The 21,832-nt window shown below is 43.7% G+C and overlaps 1 long non-coding RNA gene across 1 annotated transcript; it reads right to left on the bottom strand.

Annotated features, from left to right (window-relative positions):
• Positions 1–5,531: 5,531 nt before the first annotated feature.
• Positions 5,532–11,248, bottom strand: LOC140698534 (uncharacterized). The gene is made up of 3 exons (XR_012076351.1): positions 11,192–11,248; positions 9,103–9,251; positions 5,532–5,692 (listed from the first exon to the last, which is right to left on the bottom strand). It is a non-coding gene; the product is annotated as an uncharacterized lncRNA (long non-coding RNA).
• Positions 11,249–21,832: the final 10,584 nt, after the last annotated feature.

Here is a 21,832-nt window from a genome sequence, read left to right as displayed (position 1 = left end):
TCTATGAGATAGTCACCAGAATATGTGAATTAGTTCTCATGACTAATTGTGTAAGCTATTTAATAAGCTTTGTATATTCATTTAGCAATGTAACTATACTTTATTTACAGTATAACATTGTTTTCCTTGGTTGATCATTTTTATTTTTGACCTTCCAGTGAGCATGCAGAGCTGTTAGACCGTGGTGTACTTAGTTTCCTCAGTTCCATTGGAAATGTGTCCCATGAACCAGGTTCCTAAGTAGGTCCAGATGAAAATACACACACACACACACACCCCCCAAACCATTTCCTTCATCAAGAAATTATTCGGTTCCTTTAAGCTAACTTCTATGTATTCACGTAGCTGACACCTGGTGTCTCCCATTTAACACGGCTCCTTCCCGTAGCTCACCCATCCCTATACTGTGGGAGGCTCCCTCCGTGGATACACAGAAGTAGCAATCCACTGGAGGACATTTATCACTGGAAATTTTCTTTTATTCCAGGAGCTCAGTGTCAGCATTTGTGTGATGATTCTCTATCTTCTAAGTCATTCCTTGGGCCCTTTTGTAAGATGGACAAGACACTGTTTTTTTGAAGAAGAGCAAGATGAAACAAGCTATATTATGGAAGCAATTCCTTACAAAGCATTTTCCTAATAGGTGACAGCTGTTCCAGCTACTGCATAAAGTCTAACACGCCCTCCTTATATATTTTTTTCTACCCTGATGAGGGAGGAGGGGCAGGTTAATTATTTATTCTAGTGTGACTGCTCCCCTCGAGCGACAAGGAGGAGCTAGCTGTGTGTAGATGATTTGACGGCATTGCCAAGTCATCTTCTGATTAAAACTGTTTGAAAATCTCTGGATGTCTTAAACACTGCTGAGCCAGAGATGAGGTCAGGAGGGCGTTCTCTGCCTCCAATTCCACACTTGAAGGCACAGAAGGCACAGGAGCCATGTAGAGGGACATCGAATACCCCTGGATGAGTCCCTTCTGCCCCACGCAGTGTAGGCTGCCACTGAGAGATGCCTTTGTATTGAGTAGCACATCTGATACCGTTACCCTCACAGTAAGTGGGTGAGAAAATCTGATTTAGTTCAAGAAACTCTGTTGTCCGTGGAGACACTATGAAAGCGTAAACCTTCAACAACTGATGTCATTTGTGGTTTTTAACCAGCTAGAGTGGTTTCTTTCAAAAGTTAATATTTATCTTGCCATAATATTTACCTTCACACAGTGCTTGCTGCTGTTGCCCCATGACTGCAATGAAGAACTGAGGTAAGATAAACTCACCTCTATAAGATAAATGTCAGATGTTTAATGAAAACCACTGGGTGAGCATCCCCGGCTTACTTTGAATTTGCTGAGGGTCTGGACTTCCAGTAAAATTTCACTCACAAAATTTTCCAAATATGAGTCTCTGTGTTCAAAACCAGGGGTTGCAAGTAATGACTTCTGAAAGGGTGTGGGGCTTAACAAAAAGACAGCGGGTCTGCAGACGCAGAGACGCGAGTTTTCTTCATTGTTCAGACACCAGTTGGTTGAGCAGTTATCGTGGTCTTAGTTTGCTCTGTAAAATAAGTGGGCTTAAATAGGTGAGCTCCAGGGTCCTGCCCCTCTCTGAGAGTCTGTGATTCTGTGCTAATTGATGACCAGGTTGAAGTCCATTATCCATCGAAGATGTCAAACTCCCAATATTTGGGGTAGAAGACGTTGGATGTGATTTTGAGGATAAAAGAGATCTGAGGTGCTTCGTCCACTGGCAGGAAATCACATGTTTGAGAGGAAAGGAGAGACACATGAGAAGCTAAGTAAGAGTCTGCTCTTAGTTAAACTGAAGCATTTTCCCAGAAGAAACTGAAAAGAGATGGAGTGCTTGGTTGGTGCTGGATGGCTTGATTTAGGATTACAAATAGGGCTGTTTTCCAGAAAGTGCTCTGATGAACCCCTCCTGGTTTTCTCCGAAGAGGCGGCGTGGGGTTGAAGTTCCAGAGTGGAGTGAAGAGCCTCTCACCTCAGCTTTAAGGAGAGTGCTCCATGTCGATTTAATGTATTGGGTTTCCTGGTCAAATCTAATTTGAAGTTAAGAGTCTATTTTTCCAAAAAGTTTGAGAGCCTTGGGTTTCGTCTGTGTGATTTCTCATGCTATTAAACCCACTGGACTAGCAGCTCACCTTCCACTTATTTGAGATTATTCCTGTCTTGATTCCAAGCCTCTCATAGCATGCTTCTTGGAGAATTGCCGTGGACTGAATTGTATTTCCCCAAAATTCATATATTGAGGCCCTAAACCCCAATATAACTGAATTTGGAGATAGAATTTTGAGGACAGAATTAAGGTTAAGGACTTGATCCAATAGGATTAGTGTCCTTGTAAGAAGAGCGACCGGAGAAGTCGCGCTCTCTCTTCCCAGGAGCCCACACCCGGGGCGGCTGAGTGAGGACGTGGCAGAGGTGGCTGCCGGCCAGGAAGAGCGTTCTCACCGGAAACTGAACCAGCCGGACCTCGGACTTCAAGCCTCCAGAACTGTGAGAAAATAAATTTCTGTTGTCTGAGCTACCCAGCCTCTGCTATGTTGTGATGGCAGCCGGAGCAGACCAAGACGAGAATGCTAACCCAGGCCACACAAGGGACAGAGGCTCCCCGTTAAATCACTTCCTAGGAGCAGGTGTTTAATCCATTCAGTAAGAAGAACCAAAATAAAAACAAACTGCAGCACGTTACTCACCGTTAGCAACCACCATCGCGTGAGCACGTGGTACGTGGAGGCTCTGTGCTCAGGACCGAGCTGGGAGATGGCAGCTCTGGGCATGTGAGCTCGCCAAACAAAACTGTGATGCATGTGGCCTGTGCGTAGCAGCTCACTTATGAGCTTAGACTCTGGAGAGCAGGACTGTACACTCACCAGCACATTGTGGGAATGCGAAAAAAAAAAAACCCAGAAATAACAAAATTGCTAAGAGGTAGGTGGCCAGATGTTATTAGTATCATTTGATAGAGGAGCAAAAATGTGCAGCCGAAAGGTCAAGTATCTTGTTCAAAGTGATACAGGAGAGTGGAGTTGAGCCCTGGAATCATTAACTTCTGTTTTCTAATCTAGTGGACCTGAGGTTATAGAAACCAACGAGCAAGGTCAAAGATGCCAGTGTTACGTGATGAGACAGCTATGCTGCATGGTCGCTTCTGTTCTTTTGTCCCCTCACTGGGGAGCAACTTGATGACTTCACCTCGGCAGCTCCCCCCAATCCTGGGAACCTGAGCTTGAAACCAAAGACCATATTAAAAGTCAGTACCTCTGACTGACTGTGAACTCAGACCCCCTTCTCTCTACACTATTCAGTAGTTGTGGCTAATCAGAATCTCCTTTTGTTCCATCCTGTGTTTCCTTTGCTGGGAAATGGCCTGGTGATCTCTTGAGAAGAGTACAGGGGCGTCTGGCGGGGAACCCCCGGGAAACCTGTTCTAAGACTAAACAGTAGAAGCAGCCAGCTGGGCCACGGAAGGGCAGCATTGGTCCCCACACTCTGCGGTGAGCCCACAGCTCTGAGACGCTGTGCTAATGGCTCCGTCTCCATCTGAAGAAGAGACTGGATGAAATGCGTCCTTGAAAACAGCTCTGCAATAACCCATCAGAGGTTCTTTTCTTCTGCCTCCCTAAAGTTTTGGCACTTTTGCTTATGCCTTCCCTCCAAATTTTCACTTTTCTTGGCTCAGGGTTGATACACTGACTTCTGCACTAGCCCCTCCCTTTCTTCATTCACTTCTGTTTGTTACCCAAATTCAGGGCTTTATGAAAATTACAAAATGCTGCCGAGAGCCGTAAGGCTCACATCCTAGAATCAGAACTCCATGCCGTGTTGCTATCTAGTTAACAAGGCAACTGTATACAAAAAAAAAAAAAAAAAAAAAAAAGAAAGAAAGAAAAAGGGATGTAGTAGAGTTGTGACTTCAACTTTCAGTTCCTTCCCATGGGGAATCTGGCGAGAAACTTTACCCTTTGTGACTAAGGGAGTAAGTGGTGTTGGTTCAGTGTGTGATTCGCCTTCTTCTATATTTTGACAATTGTTTCTGTGTACCTTTATACATTTTGCTGGTATTTCTTGTCTCTTTGTTTCAGTGCCTTTATTACTACTTCCAGATTATTCTAAAACTCTGTATTAGGTGGTTGTCAAAAATTAGTTAGAGTGGGGAGGGTATAGCTCAAGCAGTAGAGCACATGCTTAGCACACACAAGGTCCTGGGTTCAACCCCCAGTACCTCCTTTACAAAGAAATAATAAGTAACCTAATTACCATCCCCCCCAAAAAAAACAACTAAATGAAATTTTAAACATTTTTTAAAAATTAAAGATCTGTCTCTATTTCTTTTGTTTTCCAATGTCAGTTCTCTGACACTAACCTGATGTCCTGTAGTTCAGCTCAAGTCTGATACTAACCACCTGAAGTCGGTGCAGATCCCACAGACTGACCTCATTTTACGCCTGGGTTTTTGTTTTTTGTTTTTTCGGTCGAGGGAGGTAACTAGGTTTATTTATTTATTTACTCTTGGAGGAGGTGCTGGGGATTGAACCCAGGACCTTGTGCGTGCTCACCTTGCGGTCATTCACTTGAGCTATACCCTCCCCACTCAGACCCGGTTTTAGATGCCACCTGTAAGCCCCAGGTGCCCCTGAGGCACCTACACTTTTGTTCAGGTGATGACAAATTTTGATTCTCAGAAACCTCTCTCAGCTTTGATAATTCACCAGAATGACTTGCAGAACTCAGGAAAGAACTGAAATTAAAGTTACAGTTTTATTATAAAGGATAAAGCTCAGGAACAGCCAAATGGGAGAGACACACAGGGCAACGTGTGGGGGTGGGGCCCCAGGGCGCGGCACCCTCCTAGCACGTCAGGTGTCCGCCAGCACGGAAACTTCCCAAACCTCCTTGTCCAAGAGTTTCTATGGAGGCTTTATTGCAGCATGATTAACTGCATCACTGATCATTGGTATTTAGCCACCAACCTGCCTCACTTTCCCAGAGGCTGTCCAGGGGCCCCACCGAAGTCACCTCTTTAGCACAAGGAAGACATTCCTGCTATTCAGTAAATTCCTAGAGTTTTTGAAGTTCTTGTAGCAGGAATAGGTACAAAGACCAAATATACTTTTTTATTATATAGTCATCGCCCCTTATCCATGGTGACTTTCTGTAGTTTCAGTTATAGGGGTCAGTGTCCAAAAATATTTAGTGGAAAATTCCAGAGATAAATAAGTGGTAAGTTTTAAATTCTGAGTAGCATGTTGAAATCTCATGCCTTTCTGCTCCATCCTGCCTGGCATCCCCATCAGCACTGTCTGCTCCTGACATCCAGCCATCAAGCTTGTCATGGCTCAATGGTCCGAAATCACCTGAAGCAGATGATTCTCCTTTTGACATATTATCAGAAGGTCAATAGTAGCCTAACTCATTCACTCACTTCATCTCATCGCACAGGCACTTTATTGTCTCCTATCAACACAAGGGAGGTGAGTCCAGTCCAGTAAGATGTTTTGAGAGAGAGAAAGATCACATTCACATAATTTTTATTACAGCACAGTTGACTCTTGAACAAAGCAGGCATTAATTTGCATGTAATTTATAGGTGATTCTTCAAGTCCAAGGTTCTTCTGCATCCATAGATTCAACCAACATGGACCAGGTATACTGTGTTTACTATTGAAAAGTATCTGCGAAAAGAGAACTGCACAGTTCAAACCAGTGTTAAGGGCCAACTGTATATTGTTTTACTTGTCTATTTTATTATTAGCTATTGTTTTAACCTCTTACTGTGCCTAATTTATAAATGAAGCTTTATCATAGGCATGTGTGTATAGGAAAAGCCATACTATGTGTAGGGCTTGGTGCTGTCTGCAGGTTCAGGCATTCGCTGGGGGTCTTGGGAAGTACCCCCCATAGATGGGGGGGCACTACTCCTCCACACTAATCAATTTTTTTCTCCTTATTTGCTTAGGACAAAGAGGGGTCATTATGGCAATCTATTGAATTATTTAGTGAGGTAAGTGGAACTCTAAGGTGGCCCTCAATATCCCTGCTTCCTGGTCTCACTCCCTGTATGAACACCCCCTCTCGAGTGTGAGCAGGACCTCCGCATATGATGGGAGTTCACCCCTACAATCTGGCTACATTATATGGCAAAGATGAAGGGATTTTGCAGCTGTAATTAAGGTCCCGCATCAGTTGGCTTTAACTTAATCAAAAGAAGATAATCCTGAGTGAGACTGACAGAATTAGGTGTGCTCTTAGAAGAGGGTCTAGAAGATAGAAACACTCTCCTGTTGGCCCTAAAGAGGCAACGTGACATGGTTTTGCAGCTGAAAGAAAGCAGGTTCTGCCCAAAATCATGTGAACGTGGAAGAGGACCCCCGATTGATTTGACTTTTTAGTGAAGTAGGAAGCGAGAATCCTCAGCTGAGAATGAGGACAGTGAGGAAGACTTTGGGATTTCCAGGTGAAAGGATAGGAAAGTCATCTAGAGGAGTGGATGAGTGAATCAACTAGGGAGGTGTAATGTGATTGAGATAGATACCTTAAAAATATAAACAGTGATGTGATATGATATGATATATAATGTCATCATTTATAATTTGATTGCTGGGCAGCACTAAGGAGCCACTCGAAATTCGTGAATTAATAGTGAGATTCGTCAGAGTGGTTGTATATTTTGTTCCAGCCCATTCAACTGCCTGAACACAGGGCTGCAATCAGAGGAGAGGGGACTTTACACAGGATTGTCGTTTCGTTAAGGGAGTCTGTCGGAGCGGGAAGTGAAAAGCAAAAGAGCCCAGGTGATTTACAGTGAAGTGGCGACTTCGGGGGAGTTTAAAGGGGATACGGACGGAAGTGGAGACACGGAGAGTTGGAAGTTATTGAAAGGCTGTAAGATCATCACCATTAGAGGTCCTGTTAAGGTCAAAAAATCGTTGGCGTGGGGATGCTAAAAAGAATGAACCAGAAAGATTGGGCGTGGTCAGCAGAGTGACGGGCAGGAAACTGGGATTCCGGAAAGATTTTATTATTGGTGGCAATGGGGTTTAGAGGGTGACCATTAGGAGAGAGTGGTGAGTTACGGTGGAGTACAAGATCCGTGGAGGAAAGAAACTCAAAGCACTGAGAGTTCAGGTTGCTGGAGGGATCGTTTACACCACGAAGAAGGGCAGGGAAGCAGCAGCGAGAGTGTGAGCCGGGAGCTAAAGTGAGAAGCAGCGAGCTGGCTGCGTGCGGAGGAGGTGGGGGCAGGAGTGGTTCCTGAATGAGGGCAGTGATGAAAAAAGGGACACGGACAGTCCGCTGAGATTCAAACCAGGGGGGGTTTCTGAGAAGAAGGAAGGGAGAGTGGTCTGAGAGCAGCAAAGAAGAGCACAGGGATCCTTTACCCACCTGCAACCCAGCGGGATGGAGCTGTGTGAGGGAAACCTTGCCACCATTTGAGAGGATGTCAGGGGAAGCAGTGCCCCAGGGAAGAGCCACATCCTAGGCTCAGAGAAGGGGTTCTGATCACTAATTAGGCCTCCTGGTGGCCTTCCTTAGAGTGTCCAGGTGGAAAGGCCGGCATCATTTGTGCATTCTGGAGGCTAGCATCCAAAAAATTCAATATTTTATCTGCTGTTTTGTTTACATCCATAACACTAGATAAAAGAGAATATTTATCCTTGGGATATTTTCTTCTTACACATTCTGCCTGAAATGGGCCGTGGAAATGCTGTTTATTTAGCTCAGATTGGGACTGTGCAAATGATCTTTAACTACTTAATTGGCTTTGATAGACCCAAAGTAGGAGAAGCAATCTGCATGCCGGCCTGAGGCTTCACAGGCTTGCATGTTTGGGAGGTGTTAGTACGGTAGAAAACTAAAGCTTTTAGGTTCCTTATTATTATCAAGGTCAGAAACAGAAATCGTGAAGGAGTAATGGTCTTGTAAAGCTTTCCTAAGCTGTTGTAAGTAGTTTACAAACACACAACATGAAAGGGAAGACTAGCCTTGTAAAATGCATTTGTTTATTTTTGTTAATTTCCTCCATGTAATAAAATGCCTTTTATTTTGTTAGCCAGTATTTAAAGTTTTAGCTTTCTTCCAATTGATATACCACGGACAATAAATTACACACAGTGCTGCTAAAACACAAGCCAGTTTAATAAAAAAAAAGCAATAATTACCAAAGACTAGAATTACAGTCAACATTAAAACAGATAATGCTGGCCCATAATTCTTTGCCTGCCTCTGTTACTGCCATGATGGCAATTTGTATTTATAAGCTGTAAAACATGCCCCAAATTGTTGGTTCTAATGTGCCAAGAACCTGGAAGAAAGCGCAGTGCAAGACTAACCCGTACTGCTTCCTCATCCCTTCCCAAACCCAAGGTTCTAACTGTCCCATTTGTGGTTTCTATCATTCTACTTCAACTGCAGCGCATCTGTCTTTTCTCTCTCCTCTTACTGGAATATGAGAAGGAATGCCCCCAAAGCTCTTTCTTCCTATTTTCAATTTTCATTTTGTTGAGAAGCTCTAAACGAGGAATATGAAAATGAAACAGGAGTCAATTATACAGGAGAAGTTTGGGCGCTGAATTGTCTAAACTTCATATACTAGTTATTTTGCATTCTGCTATTTTTGTGTGTGTGTGTGTGTGTGTGCCCCAGGTGGAAGGTGGCAAACACACCTTCTCTCCCATCCGGCATTTACCCATCAAAGGCAGAGCCAGCTGGTCGTGGTCTACATTTCCTCTTGTTTCAGGGAAGATTTGCGGGCTCCATGGTGATTACGATATAGCTGGGTTCTTAGAGTTTCTTCCCCTTTAATCAGACTTGCTAAATGAATGTATGAACTATTTTTGCTCATTTTTCTCTGCCAGGTGTAAATACATGCAGGTGTAAATGGTATTCTTAGCACCGATGAGTTGAGAGAACTTGTATCCAGTTGGAAATATTCATAGAGAAATACTATGCTGACGGCAGCCCGTAAAAAGAATCTGTTGGTCCCCATTACCAAATTCTGCTTGCTTCCACCCCTCACTTCCCTCTTTCTGCAAGAACTGAGATAGTATTCATACTAGAAGGAAGGGTCTTTGCCTTTACGTACCTCAAGGAAAGTTTCCTCTTGTAAGCCGGGCTCAAGATGCTAAGAGTGCTTGCCCTCGTGGTTCCAACGGGAATTGTGAGGTGGTAAACTATTTCTGAACAATCTTAGTCTCCATTCAACAAACAATTTGGGTATCTCTATTACGTTACCTGACATCGTAGGGAAATTACTATAATTAATGTGGGAGTTATAGTGACACATTCTAGGCTAACAAAAATTTTAGTTGTTTTGAGATTGAACAATAATAACCATACACCGAAACGAATTTTGAGGTTAACTTCAAGGGCTCATTTCAGAACAATACTTACATGGGATCTTTAAATATAAAATCCTGGACTACCTAATGTCTGGAAGGGTCTGAAACCCAACTTGGGGGACTTTTTGTGGAAAAACCTTAAAAACAGAATGCTCAGAGAACAAGGATATTCCAGTCAGTTTAACTGAAATGAGTCCGTTTTCATCACCATTTCAAACATACAACAGTTGATCTTCTTTCCTTAGTGATTCTAGTGTCCACAATAGAATCTTTACTGGATGATTAATTGTGGCCGAGATCTCAAGGTTGCCGTTCTTCACTGGAATACTATAGATGTGTAGTTTTTAAGCCTTTTAAAGGGTATTTACACCTTCTGTCTCAATTGATTGTCACTGAGGTTAGGACAGCTCTCTGTAGCCCCGAAGTGGACATAAGCATGATAGGAACTTGCACTGAATACGCCCCACCTCTAGCTTCCTCTCTCTTCCATCCTTTTTTTTTTTAAATCATTGTTATCAATTTCTTTTCTCATCATATACATCAAGCACATAAGCAACTGAAGTTCTGTTTACAATTACTCCCAAGTATTAATAAATATTTCTATAATGATTTTCTTATTGAAAAGAAGAGAGCAGACTTAGCCTCACATGGAAACTCTAAGAAAGGGAGAATATAATAACTTCATACTTTGTGAGGTTTCCCATATGCAGAAGTTAATCATGGCATTTTAATCGTGAGATTTTAGTAAATCCTTCAGTTTTCCAAAGTTTATTTTGGGATAGAGAACTACAAAGTATATAAGTGAGCTTAACACCATACTTAAATCATACTATTTTCCATTTACTTTCATTTGAAGATTTAATTCACTATCTTGTAAAATATTTTTGAACACAGATTAAATTTTAATACCTGTAAGAATTGATCTGGAAAATGATGGAACCACCTGACTTTGTAAAAATAATTTTTAAATTGTCAAGTAATTTATTCATATCTCTTAGGTGTTTGCCTGTATCATAGGTGCTATGCGAATTATGCAAGAAATACAGGTTGTTGTCTTTACTATAAAATGCATCTTGTAACATGTATACATGAAATGCGTGACTATAAAGCTGACAGTGTCAGAATTAGTGTCATATACCACCAGCTTGTTGGGGGTAGGGCCTGAGACTCTGCATTTAGAACAAACTGCCAGGTCAAATGACTGTGGCCTGTGGACCACACTCCTGAGGTGGATTAACGTTGTCCAGTAGACGTGTAGCTTGAGCTAGAAATGGGACGCATGTGCAACTTTAGCTTTGCTTGTGGTCATACTAAAGAAAGTAAAAAGAATAGCTGAAATTGATTTTAGTACTATTTTGACTGAAGCCAATACATCAAAATATTATCATCACTTTAACAGGTAATCAAAATTATTGATAGCTTCTACATTCATTTTTCACTCTAAGTCTCCAAAATCCGGAGTATGATTCACACTTACAGGACATCTCAGGCCAAACCACCCACATTTCAAGTGCTCAGCAGCCAGACGCGGCTGGTAGCGCTGAACTGGACGGCATAGTTAGAGAGAATGCGCGCCGTGGGACGGCAGACAGAGAAAAGGGAAGATCAATGGCCAGGGAGGAGGAAACGGCTGGAAGTTTGACACTGAGGGCTGGATACAACTTGTGAAAAAGCTGGTGGGATTTAGAGCAGAACAACGTCAAAAGAGAGCATTTGATGGATTTAGCTCATTCAGAAGTTTAGTGATACCCAGACCTCAACGTTTTGAAGGGAAGTGTACAGGATTTATGCTCTAGCCCAAACCCCACTAGGACGAGGAGAGCCCCTCCTTACATCTTCCTTGAACCACAGACAAGCCATTAAAACACAGTGGTGTCCGGTCTGTTGCCGTATGAGGAATGGAACTGCTTTGTGATGCGGACCTCTGATACACAGATGGAAGGCCCACCCAGCTAGGGGGCTAAATAGAGCCAGTCAATGCCCAGACGATGTCACTGAGGTCTTCTCTGTATTGCATGAGGCTATTCAGGTCTCCTCCAGCTCTGTCAAGTTCCCTTGCCATTTTCAGAGTATATGTTTTTAGAAAGAAATTTGTCAGAATGAGTCATTGATGGATCTTGGCCTTGGTGGTTATCAATGAAGGTGATGTAATTTCAAATGAGGGTTCTCATGGGAATAAGAGTTCATAAACATAAGGACTATGGGGTCGGGTGCATAACAGATTATCCAGATGGTCCTTTAAACCCCACCTCCATTAAATGGGCATAGTGCCTGGATGTAAGGTTTGTGCTCAAAGGTGCCCTCAAGGCTATAGGCTTATCAGTACCTGGCGAAGCCTTCTCTCACTCGCTCTCCTTACAGAGTTACTGAAAACTGAAGCCTGTCTTCTGATTACTCTAAATCCATGAAGATTATCAATGTGGTTGGTTCTCCTCTCCCAGAAGTTACTCCTGGGCTTCAAGACACCCCAGCGGACTCAGACCTCCCAGCAGGCAATCACTCTGACACCAACACGGTTTTAATGACAGGTTTTGATTTATGGTCACAGAGTCTCTCACTGACTGTTGATTGTTCCCAGGAATGTGTTTTTTTTTTTTTTAAGGAAAGTCATTGTTAAAGATCTGCATAAAATATTTTGTGGCTCTCTTTTCTCAAAGAATACCCATTTCCCTGGAGCCACCGTGATGTTAATTTGAGGCAGTTTGATGAGTTTCTTCCTTTCTTAACACAAGACCTGGAGTGAGTTTCTTATCTGACTGTTTTCTCATCATCTGTAGCTGGTGTGTCCCGTTTTCAGACCTCACTCAGAGCTAACGTTCCAACCTCTCCAGCTTATGCTCAGAGTGACTTACTTTCAGCATTGCTATGAGTCATTGAAGAGAAATTCAAGTTACCTATTAAATCAGAGGACTACTGGGAGGAAAATGGGAATTTTATACCTCATTGAAGAGCTGACTTACAAGAGCATCACTCACATTTACTCCATTGAACTGTTCTAGGAGGTGTCACTAGGGCACCAGAATTGGGCAATTCGTGGCTCTCACACAGGACAGATTTCCTTTCTTCAGCATCGTTTTTATACAGTTTCACGCAAGTAACCAAATGTCAACTGCTGCCACCATCTCCGTGGAATGTTTTAATTAACCCCTTCATTGGGAACCGACCAGCCCTCTCACCTACCTTCCCGGGCAGTGTTTCTCTAATATGCAGTGAAATTGGCCACTTTGTTCCCTGAGCTGTCAGAGGGGCCTGCTCTGCCCGCGGGGCGCTGCCTCCAATCAGGTGTGCCGCTGGCGGACTGGGATCTGTCACGGGCTTTGTTTTGTTCAGAACCCTGCCTCCTTGCCCCCTGTTTTCCTGCTGACACACTTCCCCTCTTTTGTCTGACTACTTTCTGTGCTCATGGGCTTCATGTTTTTATGAATTCCCAAAATCATCATGATGACAAATAATTGAATAAGGTCATCTTAGCTGGCAGTGAAGACAGACTGTGTGTGAGGAATGTGCTGTCTGTTTACTTAGGTTTCCCTTTTAGGTTAGATGTTTAGAACGAGCAGAAACAATGAGGGTCGAGGGCAGCTTGGAATGAAGAAGACAAGAACACCGTCCTTTTTGTCCCCAGCTAAGTTTCAACTATGTACACCTCTGCTCCATACTGAGGGGGATGAAAAAAAGATATAGCCGTGGCTTTAGGGTGTGACGGACAGATGAACGGTTCCGAGCACTTAGTCTGCAGAGCACTGTGAAAAACGTTAGGCAGTAAAGCACAAAAATATACAAAGAATGTTTATAGTTAAAATGATAATCTCTACGTGACTGCACGTTAAGGGAATGGCACAAATGATGGGAGCTGTGGTTATTCAGAGCGAGGATGTAACATTGCAGGATGGAGTAGGACCCAAGAAGATACACCTGGAATAATCTTTCTAAAATGCCAGTCGGATGGTATCAGCCTATCCCGTCCCACTGAACATCCCTTTAGGGAATCACTGTTTCTTCCCCCCCCCCCCCCCCCAGATTCTACTTTTGCAGCCTCAGCTCTCAGGCTCTCTCTCTAGAACTGGATGCTCCAGCCACAGTGAGAATTGATCTCAGTTTCTGGAATGTTCTACCTCGTATGCCTCAGAGCTTCCTCTTATGCTTCCCCTTTGCCTGGGGTATTTAAAGCGTTCCTCTTGCCTTGCTAATTCGAACGAACCCTCGGAGTGTCCTGAGATGCCCTGTCCGATGCCTCACCGCCCGGGTTCGGTGCTTCCCGGTCTTCCTGCATGCACTTTACTGTAATTACTGTTATCTCCTTGTGCTTCTTTCCCATGGGCTCTATGCTCAAGTTCGTGCCCTGGACGGTGACTGCGGTCTAGCGGGGCAGAGCGCTGAAGGTGCGGTGAAAGTCGCACAGCCTGGAAGGAGCAGGAGGCGCCGGGCAAGGCCGAGGGTGATGGACATTTTCCCAGCACCCTCCTTGGCCCTATGGTCAGGACCCTGAAGGCGTCGTCTCTTTGTATCTTCATGTGAACTCTGTGATTTAAGTATTTTTATCCCCATTTCAAAGAAGAAGAAACTGAGGATCAGAGCATTTAACTAGCTAACTTGAAATCACATAGCCGGTCAGTTGCAGAGTTGGAATTTCAGTCCAGGTCTACTTGGTCCTAAGGGTTGGGGGAATGTTTATTTACTTATTTAAAGACGTGTAATCATATTGATACTTATAATAATAATAACTCTGGAAGTTTAAGTGTGCACGGCTAAGCACTTGGCCCGGGGATATATACACAAATGCCCCAAGGAGGTGCTTAAATTATGCTTGACTCATAGATAAGGAAACTGAGGCTCAGAGAACTTGACCAGCTCAGAGACACCCAGTGCCCCAGAGGGCTGGAGGGCTCACGGGGTGTGAATTTTGGCAGCCTGACTCGGGCTTGGGCACCGGTGATGGGCCAGTAGCTCGGGCTCTCGGGTCAGCTGCCTGGGTTCCGGTCCTGCCACTTACAATTCGTACAACCGGGGGTGGCAGTCTACGTTTCGTCTCTGCCCCTCTGTGTCTTCGGTTGTGGTTTTGAGGACTAAATGTACGATCTTTAGGGGACACTCAGTGCATTTTAGCTGTTAATGTTCTTCTTAGTAATTATTATTATTGTTAAAGGTCTCGTTTCATCAGTCAAAAATCAAATCCTTGTTGCCGCCTTGATATAGCCCAATATTTTTTTTTAATCTTGCTGACTGTACTATTGAGAACATTTTAAAGTTAAATTTGGTGAAAAAAGTGTTCCAAACGGTCAAAACTTGCAACAATCACTACTCAGTTTTGTGATGAATTGCAGCATAAGTGAAATTTCAAAGGCTGTGAGCTTTGACAATAGACATAGTGGGAGGGAAATATGCCTCTTTCAATTAGTGATGGTATTAACAGGTTTACATGAAGCCTTGGAGAAAATTCTGGACAGCAGCTGCAGGGGTAGGGAGCTGAGTTGAGGGCTTGTGTCTTGCTTTCCTCACAATTGAATTTTCGCTTATGTGTTGGTGAGACGGTTCAGCTAGCTTCATCATCTTGTCTGTCACAATTTGAGCACCGGCCTCCCCTAATTCCTGATTTGACTTAATGAGCTGTATTTTGGGTTTTTCTGCTTGGTCTTGGAGCTGTGTACACCACATCAATACAAACCAGGTAAAGTAGATACATCTTGGTTCAAAATCAACCTTTATTGAACAAAAAGATCTCTAAAAGACTGTCAGACTTTCAAGTGAATTTTGCCTTTGTTTTAATATAGGATATTATAATTTATTACCATGTTAATCAGTGAAACCTCTTGAAATTGGTATAATGAAAAAATTATAGGACCAAAGCCCATGACATTTTTCATCCTGTTTCCAATAATAGACAGTAGTATAAATACTCTTATGTTTTGGGGCCTCAGTTTTCTCATGTATAAAATGGGTGATGTGCACTGAACTAGGAGTCAGCAAACTACAGCCAGTGAGCCAAACCCAGACCATAATCTGTTTTGGACATACTGCAGCAAGCTGTTCCCATTTGTGTGTGTTTTGGGTACAGTTCCTCTCAGGCCACAATAGCCGGGTGCAGTAGTTACAACACAAAGTCTGAAATTCTTATGATCTGGTCCTTTACGGAAAAAGTCTGCTGAGCCCTGAATCTGATGAGTACATCCTAGAGACACACCAGAATCTAGCTATCATTATCGTCATCCTCACGGTCAGTGACGGGGCTCTCATCTTCTATTTTATTAAAAATATATCTAAAGATACATGCAATCTACATTTTTAAAGAATTTTTGGTCTTGTGTCTCAAAGAAGACTTAAGACTATGACCAGGAGTCTCTGGAATGGGCTGAGATACTGCCTCCCACAAGTTGGGCCCTCCTCCCCACTGACAATTCTGTGGGGTCCTCCAGTCTGCACACAATGGCTGGAAAGAGGATCTGTAGTCTAGGAAAAGAGACCTCTCTACTTTCTGTAAGAATTATACAGATGAGTGTGTCAAGTCTTAGGCCAACACGGAATATAGCTAGGATAGGAAAAAAACAACCCACCACTCTATGGGTCTGAGCAGGAAATGCTATGCTCACCGAGCTTTTGCACTGACATTAAAGCTATACGCCTCCCCGTATCCCCAGACAGGATGCTACTTAGGCAGTTCAGGTGCCTCTGGGCTTATTCTTGGGTACAATGAATCCCATTGTCCTTTACAGGAAGTTTCATTTTCCACAAACACCAAAAGGTACGGTGAGACTCTTCTTGGTTCTAGCTTCTTTGATCAAACACAGTCAAAGATCTCCGGGGGTAGAATCTGCTCCCTGAATCAAGAACCGAGGCGTCTGATAGCTCCAGTACTTTGCTCCGTGTGCCCTGGGTCTGGAGAGAGGTCTGGAGTCAGGTGTGCTCGGGGGAGCAGCTCCTCTGTCCCCACAGAGGAAAGGGAGAGCCTCCCCTGACTTCCTTCCACGGCGGCGCTGGATGCCAGTCAACGCTCATCTCTAGGGCTGCGCTGCACCTGCCTTAATAGCCAGAGCCACTGTCTGCATCGGAATAGATGCCGGAGAGCTTTTCCAAGAGAACAAAGTGATAACGAGCTGAGATAGAAATGAAGTGCCATATCCAACGTGTGCTTTTATGTCCGCGTTACTCAGTCATAAGGCTGTAAAAAGCTGAATTCTGTTGTGGGGAATGTCAATATTTTATCCTGAAGTTTCAAAAACCCACAGCTTTCGGTGTTTCAAACCACAGGGAATAACAATGGGAGTTTCCAGTAGCTTGTCTTTGCAAAGAGAGTGTGGGAATTGAAATAAAGAGGGCAGACAACTGGGAGTCCGCAGCAACCAGGCTTATGTTCCTGCTTTTCCATGCCTTATCCAATTTTAATCAGACAAAACAAGTTCTCCAAATGTGAATCAATAGCATTGTCTTCTTAATTGCTTCTAAGATATTTTTCTTTTTTTCCACCTATTTGAAGTCATGCTGAGACATGGTTGTGTTTTTTTTTTAGAAATATATTTATGCAGACAGCCCGCCACGGTCGTGCACAAGCCGCTGTGAGCACAGACTTGGGATGCAGGCATACCTCTAATGTACCCATGCAGGTGTGGATCTCCTGCTGGATAAATGAGCACTGTGATACTTTGCCAGATAATAGGGAGACCAGAGACGATTCACACGTGCATGGAGTGTGACCTACCTACCTCTTGGTCCAAACTCTGATCTGCAGCATCGATGTTCCCTTCAATGTCTTCTGGCCTCTCGCCTTCTGCAGTGGCCAACCTACGTAATGGTACGTGGTGAAAAGCTAGACCTTGGTGCCCTAGAGTGAAAACAAAACTAAACAGGTAAGCAAAGAAAACACAGAAGGACGGTACCATTGAATACCCACTATGTTTGAGAATAGCTTCCTTCTTCTGCTTGAATCAGACTTCTGCTTGAAAATCTAGTCATTTATCCTTTCACTCAACAGAATTTTACTGTGGCCTGTTTCGTTCTGACACTGCCCTAATCTTTGAGGATGTACGGAATATGACAGATCCATTTCCCCATCCTCAAAATTTTATAGGTCATGAAGAAAAGTCACAGAAACAATGCTTGCTAAGCGAAGAAGGAAGATTCAAGGCTGAAATAAACTTCTGCAGTTACCCTCCTGAGGATAGAGCATAATATAATGTGATTTTAGCGGCCCCTCCCCATCCCCCCTGCCTGCACTGCTACACACACGGTGACTCTGCTGTTTCTTTCCAATACCTGATTCTACCACAAAAGTTTGATCACTGTAGCTCCTACCATAAGAGTTGTGCTGCGTTCGCTTATAGCTTTATCCACACAAATGTTGTATATTTAAGTGCGTGTGTGTATGAGAAAGAGACAGACTCCTTAGGCGGTTGTGTTACTTTTAATTATGGGTGAGTTCCAACTCCTTTGCCCAAGCGGACTGGAATTAGACAGCAGGAAAGAGAGCAACACTGTACGTGGCCTGGGAGGAGGGCTGCTGACGGAGGGTAGAACTCCTCTCCAGATCGTGGCTGGGATTTCTCCATCCAATACACCCTTCTCTTTCTTCTCTACTCCCAGGAATTTCTCATGAACGATTCAGGGGCCAGAAGAAATCTTTCTTCACATCTGTAGAGTTTCATTCCAAGCATAGGATTCATATTCTGGAATGAGTAGCTTGTTGCCTTGAACACATTAGCCCCTGGAGCTTTCTCTTCCCCAGAGTTAGGGAGCCCTGAACCTTCTTCCAGAGATTTTGCTGATCTCAGCTCCTTTCCTTTCTAGCTTAAGTGTCAAGGGCAAGTGGCAACTCAGTCAGCATTCCTACATCTCCTCAAAACAAGGACCTTCGCAATAAGTCCTACTGGTCCTCCATGCTGTGAAGCTGGCTATGCAGTGCTGTCCCAAGGCTGGTCCAAATAGGACTTTGATTGTGGGTCATTGTCACAGTTTCTTACCTAGGACTCTCCCCTTCGGTCTGGGTTCCCCGGCCGCTTCCTGCACACGGCTCTGTATTCAAGAGGCCAGGCTTAGAGCTCCTCTGACGTGGTCGCTGACTCATTTTCCCCCTGATATTCTTGCGAGCACTTCTAGCTAAAGGGCACAAATCAGTAGTTGTCTCAGTTATCCCCAAGTTAACTGTGTGAATAATATCCAGAGAAAATTTAAATTAGACTGACGGCAACATACTGTGGTGCAGAGAAATTGCCTCCGGCTGGGTCCTCCTGGGAGGCATAACATGGTTTTCACGTGTTTACTCAGAGTCACAGAGAAATTTGTTTCTTTGGGGAAACTTTCAGCTGGGATGTGGCTGGCAAGCAGTTTCCCATCCTAATACTAAGGAAAAACCACAAGTGTCTTTGAGAGTGGCCTTGCCCCCGCAGTACGCACGGGGCAGTGACGATTTCACCCCTCTGCGACCTCTGTCATTAGAAAGTGGCTCGTTTCCCCAGTCATTTTGTGTGTTACATCTAAGGAGAGAGAAAGTGGACCAATTTACTGCTTTTGTGGATTGTGACCATTAGTACCTGGAGTAAATATTACCTTCTGTCCTGAGTGAACCACACTCTGAACGTGGTACCTGTGGCCGCCTGTCCCTTAAACTTCTTCGTAACAACGCACAGCCCCAGGGCCTTCGGCCAAGAGGTCAGCAGAGAAGAAGGGGTAGAATTACTCTTGAAATACCTATGGCTCCTGATACAGATTTTTGTTAACGCTTGAAGATTCCAGGTGTTAGTAGTTGCAATCTTGCAGAATCCACGCCAAAAACATACTTGACTTGGATGCATTACTGAAATAAGACACGTGGCAATTCCTTTCAAAAGCCAATGAAATGGAAGAATGAAAAATAAATCCAGGAGCTACAATAAATAAAGCTAAAATAAATCATGCATAAAAAGTTATGGGGCTTCCATAACATTTAAATATCTCAAACAATAAAGTCAGTGACTATCCTTTCATGACATGTAATTTACAAGATTTCCTCTAAGTACAAACTTGCCAGCGTTAACGGCAAGAACTAAGTACCTTGGACAAAAAGGAACTAGTATAGTTTAATTTTTCCTGAAGAGTAGAAGTCAAAGAACTTGAACAAAAAGAGCCACTAATGTTCTTACAATCTGCACATTTATACAATACAAAGGGGAGCAAATTAGTCTCTCCCTCATAAAGGTATCACAGGACAATTATTTGCACATCAATTTCTGAGGAACTTAGAAATGTTGCAGTATGACTGGGGCCTTTCTGGAAGCAACACTTTCATTAGCAATTTTGATGAATTGTGAATACTGCTTCATAATATCTAGTTTAATGTGGCAGCTTCTAAGAGCCCACTATGGGTACACAAGGACTTTGCATAAAAGAGAGCTAATTCGCCTTCAGGACCGAGCTTTGCCAAATTAGTGCGTTCTCCCCATCACCAGCATTTTATGTTTGGCTCTCTTTCCTTTATCTTAATCTCTGATTATAAATCTTGCTCATGGTTCAACTGTCAATGTCACTTTCAGTTGCCCCAGTTTATGACCTCAACTTTCTTCTCAGCCACATCCACCCCGCCTTCATTTTGTCTTGACGCCTCTCTTAGAGGGGACGAGTACTGAAGCAGAAGCACAGGTTAAGGGCATTGGCTGGAGGTGACTGGGTGCAAGTCTCAGCTGTGCAGCTCGGCTGTTTATGTGACTTTGAAGAGTCGACGCCACTGCTCCCTCATCTATAAAGGGGAGATACAAAAACCTTCCCTAAGGGGTGTGAAGATCGAATGATACAATAAATGCACATAAACTACTCTGCACTTTGCCTAGAAAAGAACAGAACTTGATGGAAAGTAATGAGATTAGATGTTTTTATTGTTCTTGCTCTTCTCATAGACAACCTGGCTTCCAAAAGCTTCCTTTTCCTATCCTTTCTCTTGTTCTACCCACGTCTAGCCAGGATGACTTTATCACAGAGCCTCCAAATCCATGGTCCCTCGGACATCCCAGTCTGGTGACAGGGAACTAGTTCATAGCCACCTCGGAATTGTTTATTTGGTAACCATTCGCCATCAGAAGGAAAACTCCAAGCCCACATTGAAGAGGTAGACGCCACGGTGTTGGATTTGGGGGCAGCGCGCACAGCATCCCTTAGTGTACACAGACGTTCCAGAGTTGTTCTGGCTCGCCTGTATCTAAGTGCTTTACTGGCAACCTAAGCAATTAAGGAACTTCTCCCCATTCTCTGATCCGTACTCACCTCCTCCAGTGCCCACACACCTACACTGAGAACTCAGCACCATGAGCCTCATTCTCAGAAGCAGGATTTGAGAGCTGGGTGTATGCTGAAGGGTAGCCTGATTCTAATATCAGAGGGCAGGGCATTGGGGGGTAAAGCTGGGAAAGGCTTATCTTAGAGTTTAGTGTACAGTAAACAAATCAAAATGTTACTCTTTCATTAATTTCTTTGTGAATCTCCTGGTCTCACTTTCTCCTAACAGCTTTTCTCATTAGCTCTAATCAGGTCAGCATGTTGCCTTACTTTTTTTTTTAAAGGCTTTACTTTTGTTGGGGGTTGTGGGGGTCCGTCACTCAGATTACCTGACTAGTGCTCATCAGGTGATCAGATTGGCTGATTAAAGGTCATGTTTCTGGGGGAGGCTGAAACTACAATTAGACTGGATATTAACGTGGTTTGGTTTGGTGACATGGGGCAAGCGACTCCATTTGGGGCCCACTGTTTCTTTTTTTTAGCAATACTTATGGTCATTTCCAAAGCCTGCACCAGGTAGATTTGTTACTCGTACGGGAGATTTTCAGTTTTCCCCCAGCAGTGTCTCCCTGCCAACAACATTTGGAAAGGAGGAGCTGCTTCTGACTTTCCAGTTAGCAGAGGTTTTACAATCAGGGAAGGCATTCGTAGGGGAGGAGAGGAGGGGTTCTCACGGTCAGATTCCTAAGCTGAATGTTGACAAGGGACCCTCCTATCCTAGCTCGGCCCCCAGCATGCTGCAGTGGGCTTGTGGCATGAAGAGGCAGGATATACAGTGGTGGAGGCTTGAACACGCACTAGCAAAGGCTCAGCATTGAAAACCGTGGGTCACTTTGGGCCTTGGATTCGCTCAAGGCTGGAAATCTTGTGCAGAACCCACACTGTCTTTGAATCACAGGATCAGTTACGGCAGACAGAACGCACAGTGTTAAATCACACTCTTGAATGCACCTGCAGTCACCACAGATGGTGACTGTTAGCTTCATTTACTTAAATTGTCAACATGGTTTAAAATAATAAGAATTTCTTTTTCCTATTGCTATTTTTTTCTTTTTTTTTTTTCTGGCTCCAAATTTCCTTGATTGAGACCTATTTAAAACATTTCAGTCTTTGATTCAAATAAACTTCAACTCAGTTGACTGGCCGATCTCTGAGCCAAGTAAAGGCTTCATGAAGGCGAAAACACTCCCCACCTACAATGACATCAAAATAGGTTCCTGAGTGAAGCAGGTCTAAGTGTAC

This window comes from Vicugna pacos, chromosome 9, assembly GCF_048564905.1.
Source record: "Vicugna pacos chromosome 9, VicPac4, whole genome shotgun sequence".
NCBI lineage: Eukaryota > Metazoa > Chordata > Mammalia > Artiodactyla > Camelidae > Vicugna > Vicugna pacos.
This window is presented reverse-complemented; position numbering and strand designations above follow the sequence as displayed.